This window comes from Homarus americanus, unplaced genomic scaffold (assembly GCF_018991925.1).
Source record: "Homarus americanus isolate GMGI-L3 unplaced genomic scaffold, GMGI_Hamer_2.0 scaffold52806, whole genome shotgun sequence".
NCBI classification, from domain to species: domain Eukaryota; kingdom Metazoa; phylum Arthropoda; class Malacostraca; order Decapoda; family Nephropidae; genus Homarus; species Homarus americanus.
Genome location: NW_024720773.1, coordinates 8695477 through 8715476, shown reverse-complemented (window position 1 = coordinate 8715476; position 20000 = coordinate 8695477). Strand labels below are relative to the sequence as shown.

General features: G+C 46.0%; 1 long non-coding RNA gene across 1 annotated transcript in view; it reads left to right on the top strand.

Annotated features, from left to right (window-relative positions):
• The window catches only part of LOC121861163, a 130570-nt gene that overhangs the window by 55373 nt on the left and 55197 nt on the right, over positions 1-20000 (top strand). The window contains exon 4 of the long non-coding RNA XR_006087984.1: positions 17072-17125. This is a non-coding gene — a long non-coding RNA (uncharacterized LOC121861163). The remainder of the gene's footprint in view (positions 1-17071; positions 17126-20000) is intronic.

Here is a 20000-nt window from a genome sequence, read left to right as displayed (position 1 = left end):
CTCACTTCCTGCCTCCTTCCTTTATCTCCGTCCGGTACCTCACTTCTACCTCTCACCACCACCCCCTTTCTCCCTCCCTCTTTTCTTCCTTCTTTTCTCCTTCCCTTGCCTTCATCCTTCCTTCCTTCCTCCCTCTTTCCTTCCCTTCTCTTTCTTTTTGGCATCTTCAGAGGCACCGTGACAGTGACCATATGCTGGGGGTGGGGATGGGGGTGGGAGGGGCAACAACCAACACCTTCCATACCTCCCCCTCCTCCGTCACGCTCTGGGGAGGGGTGAGGGGGTTGGGGGGTGGGGCAAACCCAACACCTTCCACCCCTCCTCCCGTCTCTAGAGGGAGGGGTGAGGTTGGGGGTGGAGTGGGGGCAAACAACAGCACCACACCCTCCCCTCCGCCCGTCACGCTCTAGAGGGAGGGGTGGGGGGTTGGGGGTGGGGGGTGGGGGCAAACAACCACAGCCACCCTCCCCCCTCCTCCGTCACGCTCTAGAGGGAGGGGTGAGGGGTAGGGACAAGAACCAACACCTTCCCCTCCCTCCTCCGTCACGCTCTAGGGAGGGTGAGAGGAGGGATACGTAACGAACAAGGGTAAAAAAATTCCTAAAATATTAAAGACGGAAGTTTTAGGGATGGCAGGACCCTTAAGACCTTAATTAAAGTCAAATATGAGATAAGGGATTAAGGTCAGTATTAATTAAGACTCTTTACCTTAACCTTCGCCCCCCCTAAAAAAAAAATTCCAGAGGTCAGATTTAACCTCAGGAAAGGTCAAATATCAGGGTTACCAGGTCAAATATCAGGGTTACCAGGTCATATATGAGGGTTACCAGGTCAAATATCAGGGTTACCAGGAATTGAACACGTAATAAAATAACAAAACATGTCCTCTGAACTTGATCTCTCGCGGTGTGGTTGCTCCTCGAGGTCAGGCAGTCAGTTTGTAATATAATTGAACATGAAAGGTCACGGGGTCACGCAGTCATGTTCTATACCTGTGTCCGGAATATGAACAAGAAAGATATTTCCCCGTCATAATTTTCATTCTTTCTGTCTGTCTCCTCTCTCTTCTTTCTCTCTCTCCCTCCCCACCACCCCTCACCCCCTCTCCCCACCCCACCCCCCACCCCTCTCCCCACCCACCCTCACCCCCTCCACCCCCACCCCTCACCCCCTCTCCCATCACCCCCACCTCACCCCTCTCCTCACCCCTCACCCCTCTCTCTCCCACCCCCCCACCCTCACCCCATTCCCTCACCCCTCTCTATCACCTCCCAAGCCCAGATTTTGTTTGAAAGTTGCAATAGGGGAGTGACGCAGTGCAATCGGAAATCGGTCGGGTGAGAGGATTTGTCTTGAATACCGTGTTTGGTGAATTATTGAGATGTAACGAGGTGATGAGAGAGAGAGAGAGAGAGAGAGAGAGAGAGAGAGAGAGAGAGAGAGAGAGAGAGAGAGTGAGAGAGAGAGAGAGAGATTAAAATAAAATGCAAATAAATTAAGAGTAAAGACAAAAAAAGAACAAAGTGAGAAAAAGATAACTAAATAAAGAAGAGAAAATAGAATAATAATAGAGAAATGAGAGCAAGAACAGAAAGAGAGAGAGAGAGAGAGAGAGAGAGAGAGAGAGAGAGAGAGAGAGATGTATTGGTAGTGAGGGAGGGTGTGTCAAGTCGTGTTGACAAGGGTGATGGTGGTGCCAGCCGCTAATTGGGTACAATGTGGTATGTGTCAGTGCCATTGTAAACACATAAACTCACTCCACAGAAATATTAAGTAAACATAATAAGTTCTCCCAACGTGTTATAAATATTAACGACCCATTTAAACATCACCGTATCATTTTTCATCATAATATTATAATGAAATATCAGGTATTGTTATTGTATGTTTATCATGTAAAGCACAAAACTGTCAAGCTAACTCTAGAAAAAAATGATGTTTTTTTATTTATATATATCAGAATACTAGATAAAGACAACTTTATTCTTTTGTTTAATGATGTAAAGTCCTGGAGTTTTATCAACACATACTAAGCTCCTGTAGTTTGTTATTAATATTAAAAGATTTCAATACAATATGTTTTTTTTTAATTTGATGAAGAGAAATGAGGTCATGTTCGCTACACCTGACAGCCTTGATAAGTGAAGGGTTTATGTAGTGTCAACCTTGTGATTAAAATTAGATCACACTCACAGTAAGTCCGTCACCTCCTCACACTCAAAATAGATCCGTCGCACCTACACAATAGATCCGTCGCCCCTCACACACAGATCCGTCGCCCCTCACACAATAGATCTGTCGCCCTCACAATAGATCCGTCGCCCTCACACAAAGATCCGTCGCCTCACACAATAGATCCGTCGCCCTCACACAATAGATCCGTCGCCCCCACACACAGATCTGTCGACCCCACAATAGATCCGTCGCCCTCCACAATAGATCTGTCGCCCCTCACACAATAGATCCGTCGCCCTCACAGATCCGTCGCCCCTCACACAATAGATCTGTCGCCCTCACACAATAGATCCGTCGCCCTCACACAATAGATCTGTCGCCCCTCACACAAGATCCGTCGCCCTCACACCAGATCCGTCGCCCCTCACAAGATCCTCACACAATAGATCCGTCGCCCCTCCACAATAGATCTGTCGCCCCTCACAATAGATCCGTCGCCCTCACACATAGATCCGTCGCCCCTCACACAGATCCGTCGCCCTCACACAATAGATCCGTCGCCCTCACACAATAGATCCGTCGCCCCTCACACACAGATCCGTCGCCCCTCACACACAGATCCGTCGCCCTCACACAATAGATCCGTCGCCCCTCACAATCAATCCGTCGACCTCACACAATAGATCCGTCGACCTCACACAATAGATCCGTCGCCCTCACACAAAGATCCGTCGCCCTCACACAATAGATCCGTCGCCCTCACACACAATAGATCCGTCGCCCTCACAATAGATCTGTCGCCCTCACACAATAGATTCGTCGACCCCACACAGATCCGTCGCCCCTCACACAATAGATCCGTCGCCCCCACACAATAGATCCGTCGCCCCTCACACAATAGATCCGTCGACCACAATAGATCCGTCGACCACACAATAGATCCGTCGCCCTCACACAATAGATCCGTCGCCCTCACACAAAGATCCGTCGCCCCTCACAATAGATCCGTCGCCCTCACACAATAGATCTGTCGCCCTCACACAATAGATCCGTCGACCCTCATAGATCCGTCGCCCTCACACAATAGATCCGTCGCCCTCACACAATAGATCCGTCGCCCTCACACAATAGATCCGTCGCCCCTCACACAGATCCGTCGCCCCCACACAGATCCGTCGCCCCTCACACAATAGATCCATCGCCCTCACACAATAGATCCGTCGCCCTCACACAATAGATCCGTCGCCCCCCACACAGATCCGTCGCCCTCACACAATAGATCCGTCGCCCTCACACACAATAGATCCGTCGCCCTCACACAATAGATCCGTCGCCCCTCAATAGATCCGTCGCCCTCACACAATAGATCCGTCGCCCCTCACAATAGATCCGTCGCCCTTCACACAATAGATCCGTCGCCCCTCACAACAGGATCCGTCGCCTCACACAATAGATCCGTCGCCCCTCACACAATAGATCCGTCGCCCCTCACACAATAGATCTGTCGACCCTCACAACATTGTCCAATCAGGTGCGGTTAACACATCCATCCTACCCTCAACTTTCGCCATAATTTAGAGATTATCTGAAAATTTACGACTAACTAAATCCCCAATTGATTTCTCTCCTGTGTGTGTGTGTGTGTGTGTGTGTGTGTGTGTGTGTGTGTGTGTGTGTGTGTGTGTAGTACGCCTGGGTAGACACAACAACCGAAAGTAAAAGGACAAGAAACGCAACAACTCAAGTCATTCCCAACACAGATACTCAAGCGTTCATCCAATGGCGGGAAATTGCTTTTTTGCTTAAGCCGGAATCTCCTTCTCCTTCTCCGCTTCCTCCGCCTCCCCACACACAGACACACACATACACACACACACACACACACACACACACACAGACCTTGAAAAATTGCTTCTTGGTATTTTTTTTAATCGTTCAGAGAAAAAACATAAGAGGCTTTCAGAAAATAATATTGTTTTATTTTTTATTTTTATTTTTTTACGCTGGAAAAAAATACTGAACACTATTATTTTTTTTTCCCATCTTTTGCTTTCCTGGATAAAGTGCTGGAATACGTATATGTTTTATATCATGAAAACTTAACCTAACCTGATGTGTTTAGACGGGGAAAAAAACTGGTGGGGAAAACTAAACCAAACCAAGAAGGTACAAGGAAAGTGTATTGGAAAGTTGTTACCAAGGCGTTTTGTTGTGTTTCCTCCCCCCTCCCCCCTCACCCCTCTCTTTCTCTCGCTCTTGAAAGTTTGTAACGTGGCGCTCCTGAACAACGATAAGATAGGCTTTTGTTTAGCTGTTTGTTCTCTTTTTATGGTGTTTGTGTGTTGAGCTGGGTACGTAGTCGTGTTGATATTCTCTCTCTCACCTCTCTCACCTACGTTGTGTGTGTGTGTGTGTGTGTGTGTGTGTGGGGAAGAAGGAAGGGACACACACACACACACACATATCCCAAGGCCTTGATTTTACTTCCATGTTCTTCCCCCTCCTCCCTCTCCCTTCCTCCTCCTCTCTCCTCCCTCCTCTCTCCCTTCCTCCTCTCCCTCCCTCTCCTCCCTCTCTCTCCCTCTTCCCCCCTCACCAAAATTAAGACCATAATGTGTAGTTAGTGTAATAAATTTATACTGATTAATTACCCAGTAGCAGCCCCTCTTCCCCCTCTGCCCCCCTCTGCCCCCCGCCCCCTCTGCCCCTCCCCCCCAGTGGTCTTACCTACCTCACGCCCTTACCCTCACACCTCCCCGGTCATGCCCTCCCTTGTCTCCTTCGTAGCTTTGGTCCTGAAATACGCTCTGTCTCGCCCCTCTCTGGTCAACCCCAGCCCTCTCTGGTCCACCAGCCCCCTCTGGTCCACTCACCAGCCCCCTCTGCCCTGGCCCCTCTCTGTCCATCCAGCCCCCCTCTCTGGTCCACTCAGCCCCTCTGGTCCACTCCACTCAGCCCCCTCTGTGCCCTCTGGTCCACCTCAGCCCCCTCTGGTTCCCTCAGCCCCTCTGGTCCATCCACTCAGCCCCTCTGTCTCTGCCCCCTCTGGTCCACTCAGCCCCCTCCTGGTCCACTCAGCCCCTCTCTGGTCCACCACTCAGCCCCCTCTGTCTCGCCTCTCCCCGTCTATAAACCGTCAAATTATGTCCTTTAGTTCCTTCCTCGCCATTCACTGTCTGATCTAACCTGTCCTGTCTCGCTCCTAGCCTTTCTTCTGCTGCAACCATCCCGTTCCGTTCTGTTACGTTCCGTCCCGTCCCGTTCCGTTCCGTTCCGTTCCATCTGTTCCGTCCCGTTCCGTTCCGTTCCGTTCCGTTCCGTTCCGTTCCGTCCGTTCCATTCCTTCCCTGTTCTCTGCGCCCAGGCGCCTCGACAGTGTGTATTGAGCAGGCGTCACAACTGGGACTCAGGCTGTGAGGGGGAATTGCACGCCCTGGGGAATGAGGAAAAGAAGGCGAGACGATTGGCCGTCTTGTCCCCTGGTACTGAAGTTTGGTGCGGGTCTGTTGGAGGGAAGGTGGGGGAGGGAGGGGTGGGGAGAGGGGGAGGATGGAGGGAAGGGAGGTGGGAGAAAGGGAAGGAAGGTGAGAGAAGGGAAAGTAGGTGAGAGAAAGGGGAAGGAGGGAGGGGAGTTAGAAGGGAAGTGAAACAATCACCAGGCTATTGTCTCTCCTCTGCTCCTGTAAGATATTGAAGGTCATTCAGACTTAACGACGAGTCTTAAACCAGTCCACTACACTTCTCCTCTATCTCGCTATTATCTCCCTCTACTCTAAACTACTTTTCTTAATGTAATTACCTTTTGTTATTATTTATATACATAGAAACACCCGGAAACAACACCTAGCGAGCTACTTTATAATGATTTGGAATGCGTCTACTACTAGGTAACATAGTCAATCAGGTGTAGTATCTGATTGTCTGTTCTGATCGGTATATAAATATGTTATGTATGGTAGTGTTGAAGGTCTATCCTGATGGTGTCTTTATTGCTGGTACATTAGTCAATCAGGTGTAGTATCTGATTGTCTGTTCTGATCGCCTCTATCAATTTCCTCAGCTTGGTAATTAAAGTTTGGTAATTAAAGAATAAATTATAAGGCATTACGTCGAATTAGGTTTTTGTTGGTTTAAAAGTAAATGAATGAATGGATTTAATCTCGTGATCGGTTGTTAACTCGAATCACTTGTATTATAAAGACTTTTGGCTAAAATGGAGAAAGCTTAGAGAGGGGGGAGGAGGGAGGGGGGAGGGAGGGGACTGGGAGGGGGAGGGGTAATCTTAAACTGGTCATACCTGGGGAAAAACGTGGTATTGTCAACAGTGGGCGTGAGATAGATCTTTTTTGGGGTTTTGGGAAGGGGAAGAAGTTAGTTAACCGCCGAGTTAACAGAACGGGGAAATCTTATTACCGTAGCCCCTTGTTCGTTCTTTCAGGGATAGAATTCTTTACTCGTGTCTTTACCGAGTAGGAACATGATATAAAATTCTCTTTGAGCTCCGGAGAAAGTTCTTAAGAGCGGTATACTATTAGGTTATCTCCGCTAGAACCTAGAGAGAGACTTTTCAAGATGAGAGTTCCTGTTAAGTGGTGGAACTCCCTCTACTCATACCATTAATACACCTGACTCTTTATTTATTTACAATCGGCTCATTAAGTTAGTCGTGTATGTCAAGAAAAGAGAGTTTGTGTACTGTACCTATGTCTACTGGTTCTCTTGGTACTTCCCTCTCACTTCCCTCACTTTCCATAAACTTCCCTCTTACTTTCCTTAAACGTCCCTCTTATTTTTTAAACTTCCCTCTCACTTCCCTCTCACTTTCTTTAAACTTCTCTCACTTCCCTCTCACTTTCTTTACACTTCCTCTCACTTTCTTTACACTTCCCTCTCACTTTCTTTACACTTCCCTCTCACTTTCTTTACACTTCCCTTACATCACCACAAAGGTAAGGTTAGGTTAGGTTAGGATGATGATGTGCTTTTAATGCCACGACCAGGAAGGATTTTATCAACGTGTGATATATTACTTGAGCCAGCGTACACTATACTACACTACACTACACTACACTACACTACACTATACTACACTACACCACACCACACTACACTACACTACACTACACTACACACACTACACCACGCCAGACCACACTACACTACACCACACTACACTACACTACACTACACCACGCCAGACTACACTACACCACACTATACTACACCACACCACACTATACTACACTTACACTACACTACACTACACCACACTACACCATACACTACACCACAATTGAGGTATGTCAGCCCTGGCCTAAGCTCTTAAACTGGGGTTCTCACGCTAATGAACCTGTATCATCCCCACTACTGCCTCCTCCACACACACACACACACACACACACACACACACACACACACAAATATAAATGCAACAGCGTTAAAAATAATAATAATAATAATGATAATAAAATCTACTACTACTACTAATACTACTACTACTACTACTACTACTACTACTACTACTACTACTACTTAATAATAATAAAACCTCTATTTTTATTCTTCATCTAGCTAACATCACTCAAGCATCGGGATTCTGGCTATTAAATACTATTAAATTGACTATTGTTTTTCACTAGCCATGACACTATTGTAATTTCCAGTTCCCTTTCAATTACACAGACGAAAAAAAGATGAAATCAATTAACCTAGGGGCGGAGGGGGCTGGGGGTGGGTGGGTTGTAAGGGTTAGCGTAAACACATATTGGAATTTATTGTACACACTCAGCAGTCACACTTGGGATATATTCAATGAAAGTTTATTTTATATAGATCAGAAAAATATACTGTAAACTTTCCTCGATTTATTTTGGTGTATTAAACAATAGATCCCCAACCCCCAACCCCCTCCAACAAACAAAAGCTACCCACCAAATAGTATTCATTACGGTGGATTAGAATCATTCATTGAAAAAAAATTATTCATAAACTAGAATTATTTCAGATGGGTTTGTAGCGTTAAAGCAATCAGTAAAATTGATAAGAAAAAAAAAAGTTGCATAAATTCTGGAAGTGTGTGTGTGTGTGTGTGTGTGTGTGCACATTTAAACATAGTAGAGAACTCGAGGTGTTGACAGACCTTAGGTAAAGCTTAAGAGAGAGATTAATAAGCCTGTAGTTGGTCTTATAAACCGCTATAGTATATTAATTAGACTCGGTGTGTAGAGGAGTACCAACAATCTACAGGTTACCCCATTGTTGATATTCTGATTTTCGTTTTCTATGGTCCGTTCAGAATGGGATTAATTATTTTTTTAATCCAAAATTCTGGTCAATAACAGACCATGGGGGCGACGTTAAAATACTCTCCTAATCAATCACTCTATCAATCAATCAACTCAGCTAGGTGATTGAAGAGGTGGCTAACAGTGACGTAGTAGTCTGCTTTTCTCTTAAGACTGCCTCCCCCCCCCCTAACCACCCACCCCCAGAACCTTGTTAGGGGGGAGAGGTGGGGAGAGGGCGTGAAGATGGCTGCCATTAGGGATGTCTGGTGGACTGTGACAAGGAGTGGTGAGGAGGAGGAGGGATTGGTGGAGAGAGGAAGAGAGAGGGAGATGTGAGGAGGAGGAGGATTGGTGGAGAGAGGAAGAAGAGAGGGTGTGAGGAGGGGAGGAGGGTGGAGAGAGGAGAGAAGAGAGGAGATGGGAGGAGGAGGAGGAGGAGGTTGGTGGAGAGGGAAGGTTGGAGCAGAGAGAGAGAGAGAGAGTATTCCTCACATTTTCCCACTGTTGAGATGAGAAATGAGTCTCATAATCTCCCTCTTTCCCTCCCTCCCTACCTCTCCTTGCCCCTCACTCTCCTTCTTCCTCACCTCCTTCCTTCCTTCCTTCCTTCCTTCATCTTAGTTACCCCATACCATCTATCTTGTCGCTCTCTCTTCCCTGCCATTATTTCCTCTTTTCCTCTCATTTATTATTCTTATATCACCTCCTCCTCCTTCTCTTCCTAGTCGTCTTCCTCTTCTTCTTTATCAGTTTTATCCCTATTCTCTCTTTTTAGTCTCTTTCACACTCCTGTTATTCTTTATCTCTCTTCTTCCTCCTGGTGTCTCCTTCCTCTTCCCTCCTGCCTCTCCCTCCCCACTCCTACCCCCATCCTCCATCCTACACCTCCCCCTCCTCCTCTTCCTCCCCATCCTCCATCCTACACCTCCCCCTCTCCTCTCTCCCCTCCTCCTCTTCCTCCCCCCTCCTCCTCCTTCTTATCCCTCCCTCATCCTCCTCTCCTACCCCTCGTACCCCTCCTCCTCTTCCTCCCCTCCCTCCTCCTCCTCCTCCCTCCTCCTCCTGCCCTTCACCTTGCTCTTCCTGCAGTAATAGAGGAGACGAGAGTGGTGGGACTTGTTAGTGTGACACTGATTGTTTCAACTGTGTGTGTGTGTGTGTGTGTGTGTGTGTGTGTGTGTGTGTGTGTGTGTGGGTGGGTATCTATCTATCTATCTATTTCACCCCCACTCTCCCCCTTCCCCTACCACTCCCTCACCTCTCCCCTCCCTCACCCCTCACTATTGGTCCTGGAGTGTGAGTAACTGGTGCCATTATCGAAGGTGAAGGGAGACTGATTACTCCTTTACTTACTAGTTGGAGGTGAGGGGAAACTAGTTACTCCTTTACTTACTAGTTGGAGGTGAATGGGTGAGAGAAATAGCAAAATAACAATCAGAATAACAAAATAACAATCAGAATAACAAAACAACAATCAGAATAACATAATAACAATCAGAATAACACGAAGACTTTAATACGGTCTCACAGCACCAGATTAAGGGGGACAGTTGAGGAGGCTTTGTTTATGGCCTCTCACAGGGTGTCTGGTGTGGTGGCCATATGGGAGTTTGTTTGGCCTTGTCTTCAGGGCCAGGTTAGTGATTCAGCCTATCACTCTTCAACCATCACTACCTCCTTCCTCCTCCTCCTCCTTCTTCTTCTCTTCTTTTCACAGCCTTCGTTTCTTCCTTCCTTCCTTCCTTCCTTTCTTCCTTCCTTCCTTCCTTCACGATAGAGGTAAAGGAGACAGACGGGCCCGCTCCTCCACCTACGAACTACCTGGCGGTCCTGATAACATTAAAGAAGATGGCTCTCTCCACCACCACCACCACCACTATCACCACCACCGCCGCCAAGCTCATTTACCCTTTTATTGGTGCCTGGTTCAATAGAGTTCCTTTTTTCCCTTCACAAGTATAGTAACAGAGAGAAGGAGGAGAGGGGGGGGGGAGAGAGTGACCCCCCAAGATTTTTCGATGTGTTTATTGATTTTTTTAAAGTGATGAGTATAAGTCCTTGTCATCACCATCATCCTTCACCATCACCATCACCATTACTCCTACTTATTGTTGCTCATCATTACTACTATCACCATTATTTCCCATCATTCTTGTGTCATCATCACTCACCATCGCTTTCACCACACCATCACTCAGTCACCACCATCACCACTATTAGCTACCTTCACCACCAACACCACCAGCACTCATGACCACAACTACTCACCATCACCACTACTCATCACCACCATCATCACCATAACCACCATCATCCTCCCGGTCCCTCTTCCCCTCCCTCCCCTGCGTCTCATTCAGGTGATCGATAACCAGGTAGAAGGAGAGGGAGGAGGAGGGGTGATGAGAGGGAGAGTGAGGGAGAGTGAGGGAGGAGGGTTGGGAGGGAGGGAGTTGAGGGAGGAAAGGGGTTGAAAGGGAAGGGAGAGGGAGAGAGTAAGGGAAAGGGAGGGGGGAGCAAGGGAGAAGGAAGGGAGAGGGAGGGAGGGAGGTGGGTCACTTGAGACAGGTCGACAGCTGCATCCTGGTGGGTATACTGTGTGTGTGTGTGTGTGTGTGTGTACTATCTGGAAATAAACGCTATGTACGTATACACACGCCCCTTTAAACAATTAACGTGTAGGCCTGCTTTAGTCTTACACACATACACACCACACCACCCACACACACACACACACACACACACACACACACACACACACACACACACACACACACACACACACACACACACACACACACACACACACACACACACACACACACATACACACACACACACACACACACACACACACACATAATGCCATACTGTATTATTATTATTATCATCATCATCATCATCATCATCATCATCATCATCATCATCATCATCATCATCATCATCATCATCATCGTCATCATCATCATATCATCATCATCATCATCATCATCATCATCATCATCATCATCATCATCATCATCATCATCATCATCATCATCATCGTCATCATCATCATCATCATCATCATCATCATCATCATCATCATCATCATCACACACAGTAGCCCTCGCCTACGATCTATATTTCCCAGGTGTTATTAATGAGGGGGTGTCATGACGAAGGGTTATCATGGTAATTAATATCTTCAGCTAGTAAACAAGAGATTGAGGGTCGTTAGTGCCAATCACCAGGAAATGATCGTTAATCGAGGTAATTGCATGATAAAAAGTTCTTGGTGTGCTGTGGCTGAGTGAAAACATCGCTCGTTTTCTTAGCTCAAGGATCGCGGGTTCGTATCTCAGTTAATATAGATTTTGATTAATTATAGAACTTCCTTGATCAGTGACAGGTTAGTCTAGGACCTCTACAGTGATGGACGGCGAGACATGAACACATAATATCCTTAACGATAAGATTGATGAAGTCAAATAAGTCAGGCTTTCGAATCACCCTCCCCACCCCCTCCCCTACCTACCTAACTCCCAACATCCCCACCCCACCGCCCCTACTACCTCACACCACCCAACACCACCACCCCAGCAGCCCCCAGCCCTCAGCCCTCTTCCCGCCAAAATTCGTCACTAGGACCCTGTAATCTTTCCCGCCAAAATTTGTAGTTGGGATCTGGAATGTTTGTTTACCCGAGGAAATTTATCAACAGTATTCAGGTCTTTTACGAGCTGGAATTTATCACAGAGAGCAGCTGGAATGGGAAATATAATTCACAACACACACACACACACACAGATGGTCTCGCCGTGGTTCTGGGAACTTCTCCAGAGAGTTCCTACGTGCTCAAGGGCCCCGTCATTCTATTCACTGGGGAAAAAAATAAATAACAAATTGCTAGTTAGCTTTGGAATTGCAATGTTTGAAGTACTGCCTTGAAAGCATCAGAGAGAGAGAGAGAGAGAGAGAGAGAGAGAGAGAGAGAGAGAGAGAGAGAGAGAGAGGTGAGAGAGAGAGGGAAGAATGAAGAGAGAGGAGAGGGAGATAAGGTATGTGGGTAGGGCAGGTGAGGGAGGGAGAGGGGTGAGGGAGGAGAGGGGAGTGAGGGAGGGAGGAGAGGTAATCTGTCACCTGCAGGAAGACTTTTCAGGCTTGCGCACACACACACACACACACACACACACACACACACACACACACACCTAAAGGATGGTGAGTGAGTGAGTGCTACCCACACACACACACACACACACACACACACACACACACACACACACACACACACACACACACATACACACACACACACACCTATGAAGGATGCAGGTGAGTGAGTGAGTGAGAATTACACCACACACACACACACACACACACACACACACACACACACCACATACACACACCTATGAAGGATGCAGGAGTGAGTGAGTGGATCACCCACACCACACACACACACACACACACACACACACACACACACACACACACACACACACACACTTGAGGTGAGGAGTAGGGTGGTTATCACACACCACACACAACACACACACACACACACAACACGTGATATTCATTCCACACCAAATAAAATAAAATCAATAATTATTTTCAACATCTGCCTGTGTGTGTGTGGGTGGGGAGGGGGGGGCATACGAGTAATAATAGGAGGAGGATGAGGAAGAAGAGCAGGAGGAAGAAGATGAGGAGGAAGAGGATTAGGAGGAGGAGGAAGATACCTAAAGTAAATGGAAGTAATACAAAAGCCTCAGGTGTTTATACTTAGGGAGACGAGAGTAAGGAACAGGAGGTCTTGACTACCTCCATCTGTAAGTGACGCCTGGAGGTGGGAGGGTTGAGGTTGAGGTTGAGGTTGAGGTGGAGGTGGAGGTTGAGGGATGTGGAGGTTGAGGTTGAGGTTGAGGAGGTTGAGGTTGAGGTTGAGGTTGAGGTTGAGGTTGAGGTTGAGGTTGAGGCTGAGGTTGAGGTTGAGGTGGAGGTTGAGGTTAAGGTTGAGGTTGAGGTGGAGGTTGACAGGAAGTGGAGAAATAGCAGGTGAATGTAGGTAAGGGTGGATGAAGCGATAGGAAGTAAGGGAGGAGATAAGAAGGAAGGGAGAGGAGGAAAAAAGGGGGTTTAGGGGGATGTAAATGTGTGGTGGTAAAGGGGAAGAGAGTTGGTATGGATCAGAGAAGCCTTCAAGTTTCCAAAGGGGAGGAGGGGGGGGCATGAATTTATAAAGGTGTTTTGAGTGAGCCCCTAACCTGTGAATGCCTGCTGAGACAAAGGTGCAGGGTACTTGTGATCTGAGGGAGAGGGGAGAGGTGTGTGTAGGGGGTGTATGTGGGGGTGTATGTGGGGGGGTATGTGTGGGGGGTGTATGTAGGAGTGTGTTTGTGTGTGTGTGTGTGTGTGTGTGTAAGATAACATTATTCTTATAAGAGAAACAAACAAAATGAAGATAAATAAATAAATAAAAGACTCGAGGAATAAAAAAAAGTGGAAAATTTGTAGAGAAGGAGAGACAATATGGATAAAGGAGGAAGGAAGAAGGAAGGAAGGAGGAGGAATGAGGGATCAGTTAGTAAAGGTGTGAGAGACGATTGAGCAAGGATCCTTCGACACGCTCTTCCTCCCTCCCAGGTTATGTAAGACTGATCACACACACACACACACACACACACACACACACACACACACACACACACACACACACATTATTTTCTGCCCTCAGTGATTTATTCCGAAAAAAAATTAAATACGAAAAAAAAAATACAAATAAAAAAAAAAAATATGTGTAAAAATAGATGAGACGACAAGATAAAGTCAGAGAGTAATTAGAGGCGAGTGAATGAGCCCTTGAGTTACTGAGGGGAGGGGGAGGGGGGGAGGGGGGGCTAGATGGATAGTATAATAAAAGTAATTGAACGGTAAAAAGATCTTTAAAGGAAATATCTATCTATCTATCTATCTATCTATCTATCTATCTATCATTACATCACACGCAGCCAAATAGAATTGAACGTAACATTGGGAATTTTTCGGCGAATTTTATCTCCGTTCTAAACATCACAGCATCCCCTTCCTCCTTCCCCTCCCTTCCCTCTTCCCTTCCCCCTTCCCCTTCCCTTAGGCTTGAGTAAATATTGATCCCTGGCCTACACAGTCATACTTGCCAGTCCAGATAGGATGGAGTCTACACCAACCACAGTTTATTCCATGCATAATAGATTTTGTGTTTGTACCATTAAAATACACAAGGGGGGAGTATGGACCCGTGTGTGTGTGTGTGTGTGTGTGTGTGTGTGTGTAGACGTTTATAGAGCACACAACAGGGTATGTACGTGTCTATATAGATATATTTAGAAGGACATTGTGAGTTATTTATACAAGTGGTTTTATTTATAGCAAGACACACCAGGTATGAATGACAGCCAACGAGAGGGAGAGAGAGAGTGTGTGTTATACCCTTGCAGTGCCTACCTATACCTGGTCTGAGAAAGTCATGTGTGTAGGTGTGTAGGTGGGTGGGTGTACGTCTCCTTCACCTCCTGTTATCTCTCTCTCTCTCTCAGCTTACGAGGCATTTAATGAGGGAAAAAGTTGGTAAAATACTCTTTTTTTCCTCGACATGATTCAGATGTATTGAAACTGACTTCTTTTGTTTTTGTCACGCGTCGTATGGATGTTTTAAAACCAAAAATAAAAAATAAAATAAAATAAATTAATGGCGGAACTTCAAACGTCTATTATTTATAAAGGAGAGGGTTGGGGGTAGGGTAGAGGGTGGGGGTGGGGGGTGGGGTGGGGGGGTGGGGGCATATTTTAAATGTTGATCTATGAGGTGTCAGATAAACACATGCCTGTATATATCCTCCTCTCCCTCCGTCCTGTCCTGTCCCGTCCCCTCCCCCACAGATCGTCAAATATTCATATAATCAAAATTTAGTAGACAGGTGGACATTGATTGATGGATCATAATTTGGTATCACTCAACTCAATTCTCCTCCCTCTCCTCTACCTCCACCTCCACCTCACTCCCACCTGACCTCTTTCACGATTATTCAAGATGTGTACAGGTGTGTTGAACGAGGTGTGTGGACGCAGTGTGGAGGGCGGTGTGAGGGCGGGGTGTAAGGGCAGAGGTGAGGGCGGAGTGTGAGGGCGCGGGGGGGGGGTGAGGGGGTGGGGGTGGGGGGGGGGGGGGGGGGAGGAGTGTGAGGGCGGGAGTGGAGGGGCAGTGTGAGGGCGGAAGTGAGGGCGGAGGTGAGGGCGGAGGTGAGGGCGCAGGTGAGGGAGGAGGAGGGCGGAGTGTGGGGGCAGTGTGAGGGAGGAGTGACTGTGAAGCTGACTAAAGAATGCCTCGGATGTTGGCTAGAGTGGACGAACCAGCACGGCTTAATCACGCACTATTATATCCTAGCTCCCACCCCCACACAGCTCCCACATCCACACACAGCTCCCACACACATCCCTAGACACCCCTACACACCCCACACACCGACACCCCTACACACCCCACACATCCCACAACACCCCTACACACCCCACATCCCACACATCCCTACACACCCTACACACACCCAGCCCCACACATCACACACCACCCCAACATCACACCAACACCACACGCCCCACACACATCCCACACACCCCACACACCCCCACACATCCCACACATCCCTACACACCCTACACACACACCTCACACAGCTCCCACACACCGTCGTTTCACCAAGACCAAAGAAGTTTCCTCAACACAGGTAAAGGAGACAAAAATACCTCAGGTGAACACTACTGCTGCTGCAATAACCCGTAAACCTAATCTCCCCAGCGTTTCCTCACCTCCCCCTTGGCTCAGTGACCTTCCCCGCGCCAGGGTCAATAGGTCATATCTATCTCACCTGTCTTGACCTCGTTTCGTACCTGGAGGATGGAACTGTTGGTTTACGTGAGGTGTTGTTATTATGTCGTTCCTGGTGATGTTTTAAATTATTAGATAAAGATAACCAATTGTTTTAACCTCACGAAGATGTGGTTTTAACCCCCTTTGAGGAGTGTAGGTTTAATGGTCGTTCTTACAGAGTTAAAACCTAAACCATCGTCTTGAATTGTTTTTGTTTTTTTAAGCCATCATCACTTTTTCCCTCTATCTTTCTTTTAATTATTTTTCTTGTATTTTTTATTATTAGTTATGTTTATTCGTTTTTTTTACTTTTCTATCTATCTATCAATCTATCTATATATCTATCTATCTATCTATCTATCTATCTATCTATCATAATCACTGACATATAAGGTTTGGTCTTTAAAATATCGTCTATTTATCACCAGGCTGTAGCGTGACTGAATTAACTGACGTGTGATGAAAAGGGGATTTTATTTATTTTTTAATATTTTGTAAAATTTATCGGGCCTTTAATTAGTGTATTTTTATTATATTACGTTTTTAATATTGTTTAGTGAGGCGAAATATTGTCTTTATGAAGAAGAGAGAGAGAGAGAGAGAGAGAGAGAGAGAGAGAGAGAGAGAGAGAGAGAGTGTGGTGTGTGTGTGTGTGTGTGTGTGTGTTTATCATCACTATATAATCATTTAACCTGTAATGTTTCTCGTTGTGTCTTAGGTATCACCGGGTTCGAGCTGCTTCACATCAGTGGTCGAGACAGATTCAGAAGAGGTGAGTAAATGAAGCTCTTATCTCACTCCTCTTGTCTATTTTAAGGAGCCACTCGGTCACTACACTCACCTCACGCACTTACACACACACACACTCAACGCACACACACACTTCACACTTGTACTGTCGTTACACGGACACTTATGTTACACTTGCAGTCTTATAAAAATTGACACTCACTCACTCACTCACTCACTCACACACTCAATTGATGACCCCCTGACTAGTATGAATAGAGAGGTGCATTACGTGGAGTGAGGTTACCTGTAGTTCATGAGTGTGGGGCGTGAGTCAGTGGTAGCAAGAGCCTCACTCCTTCCTCAATCTTCTCCACACTTGGGTAATTCATATTATTTTTTTTTCAAGAGTCTAAGAGTCTTCTGTTTACATGACTGACTCTTGTTCCGCCGTGGTGGAGTGGCAGGTGAGTGTGTCTATTGATTGGTGTGAGAGCCTTGAGTGATTTACAAAGCTCAGGTGAGTTAATTGGTGTTTAATTTACGTTTTTTCCAGGTGTTTATCTTTTTTCTGTGTGTGTGTGTGTGTGTGTGTGTGTGTGTGTGTGTGTGTGTGTGTGTGTGTGTGTGTGTGTGTGTGTGTGTGTGTGTGTGTGTGTGTGTGTGTGTGTGTGAATACATATACAAAACCATTAAAATTTCAAATGACTTATATTATTCCTTTAAACTATTTACAATTTATTAGCATTGGATCCCATTAAATATAACACCTCCACATATATTGCTTCAGTATAATATATTCTGATGACATATAACATTTGAGTACTGAAACACCATACTGTAACCCACTATGGCACTATATTACACTGTGTATATTATATAACGAAGAGAGAAACAATATGTCTGTTATATTTGTTCTATATAATGTATATATCATACATACTTATTGTCTCTATATATATATGACACTTTCTATAACATGCGGCAGTATATCGTTAACTTTGACCTACTCATAATTTACACTCAGGTAAATAAATGAAATCGGAGGAATGCAAATTTGATGAATGAAAATCCAACTTTTGGCTTCATTGTTGTGTAAGTTGTATATTTTCTCTCTCTCTCTCTGTCTCTCTCTCTCTCTCTCTCTCTCTCTCTCTTAAAGTTTAGTTCCTAAGGTCACCACCACAAACAAATTGCTTAATAAATTCTCCTCATCCTTCCTTCCTTCCTTCCTTCCTTCCTTCCTTCCTTCCTTCCTTCCGGCACCGCTCACCCCAGAGATGTTTTCTTCACACGTACCTAACAATTTAATCATTACATCATTATTATCAAAAGACAAAGAACAAGGTGCATAATGGCGCTTTCTTTTCACGCGGGGAGGGGGGGATGGAGAGGGGTGGGAAGGGGGAGGGCAGGAGTGAGGTGGAGGGTTGAGGGGCCATTGAGTGCTGCCATCTGCCTGTCAACACCGATACTATACATACATACATACATACATGCATACATACATACATACATACATACATACATACAGCGAGCTTGAGGTAGGAAGAATGTGTACTCAGATACTCCACAATGTTGTATTAAAGAATTAGATTACTGTGTCTTTCTTTGTTCTTCTTGTTCTTCTTGTTCTTGTTCTTGTTCTTGTTGTTGTTCTTTTTCTTGTACTTGTTCTTGTTCTTGTTCTTTTGTTCTTGTTCTTCTTCCTGTAACTCGTTATCAATTTACGTGAGTGACGCTGATGGTGGGGAGTTACGGCACTCTTGATTGATGGAAGGAAGGAAGAAGGAATAAAGGAATGAATGAATGAAGGAAGGTAGGATGGAAGGAAGGTAGAAGGAAGGAAGGAAGGTAGAAGGAAGGAAGTAATGAATGAATTAAGAAAGAAAGGATGGAAGGGAAGTAGAAGGATGGAAGGAAAGATGGAAGGGGGGTACAAGAAAGGAAGGAAGGAAGGAAGGAAGGTTAGAAGGATGGAAGTAAGGAAGGAAATAATGAAGGAAGGAAAGGAGGAAGGAAAAACTTACAAACACCAAAGGAATGAAGAACAGTATTGTCGCATCGTATAAGAATTTTAATGGTAAACGAGTGATCAGTTTACGTCAGTCACTCCTACAATAGATTTATCGAATATATTCAGTGACAAACGATCAGTCACCGTCAGGAGAGAATTACCCTGTCCACGCCCACCCCATCCTATCCCCGCCCACGCCCGCCTCATCCCATCCAGCCCTAACCTAACGCCCCCGCCCCGTGTCCCTGGTAACTGCACTTCTTCAGGAGGGTAAATTGAACCACGCGGAAGGGAAATGTATATGCTAATTTGACTTCAAGTTTGGCCGTGTTGAAACTTTGGTTGCATGGCGTTGATGAATTTGGGGTGTGTGGGTATTGATAGATAGATAGATAGATAGATAGATAGATAGATAGATAGATAGATAGATAGATTAGGTCACGGGAAGGTCAGGTCACACATGAGATATATAATAATTTGAGGAAAAGGTCACGGGTTGTTTGGTCATATTAGAGTTAACACGAATAACCTTTGGATAAGAGGTTCACGGAAAGGTCAGATCAGGTCAGGTCAGGTTAGGTTAGGTTAGGTCATATCAACACCGAACTTGTCGCTCTTACCATGTTCAGCTGCCATTAAAAGTGCCATAAATCTCTTGTCATAAAGGTGGCAATTAGCCTTAATGAGGGTCACTGTTGGGGGTCACCGTGGTTGTGGTGTGTAGGTCATTAGGTGAGATTAGGTTAGGTTAGGGTCGAGATTGCACTGAGAGAACTGCCAGGTTAGGTTAGGTTAGGTTAGGCACTGAGAACTGCCAGGTTAGGTTAGGTTAGGTTAGGCACTGAGAGAACTGCCAGGTGTCCCGTAGTTCATTGGTGTGCAGGAGTGGTGACCGTAATAC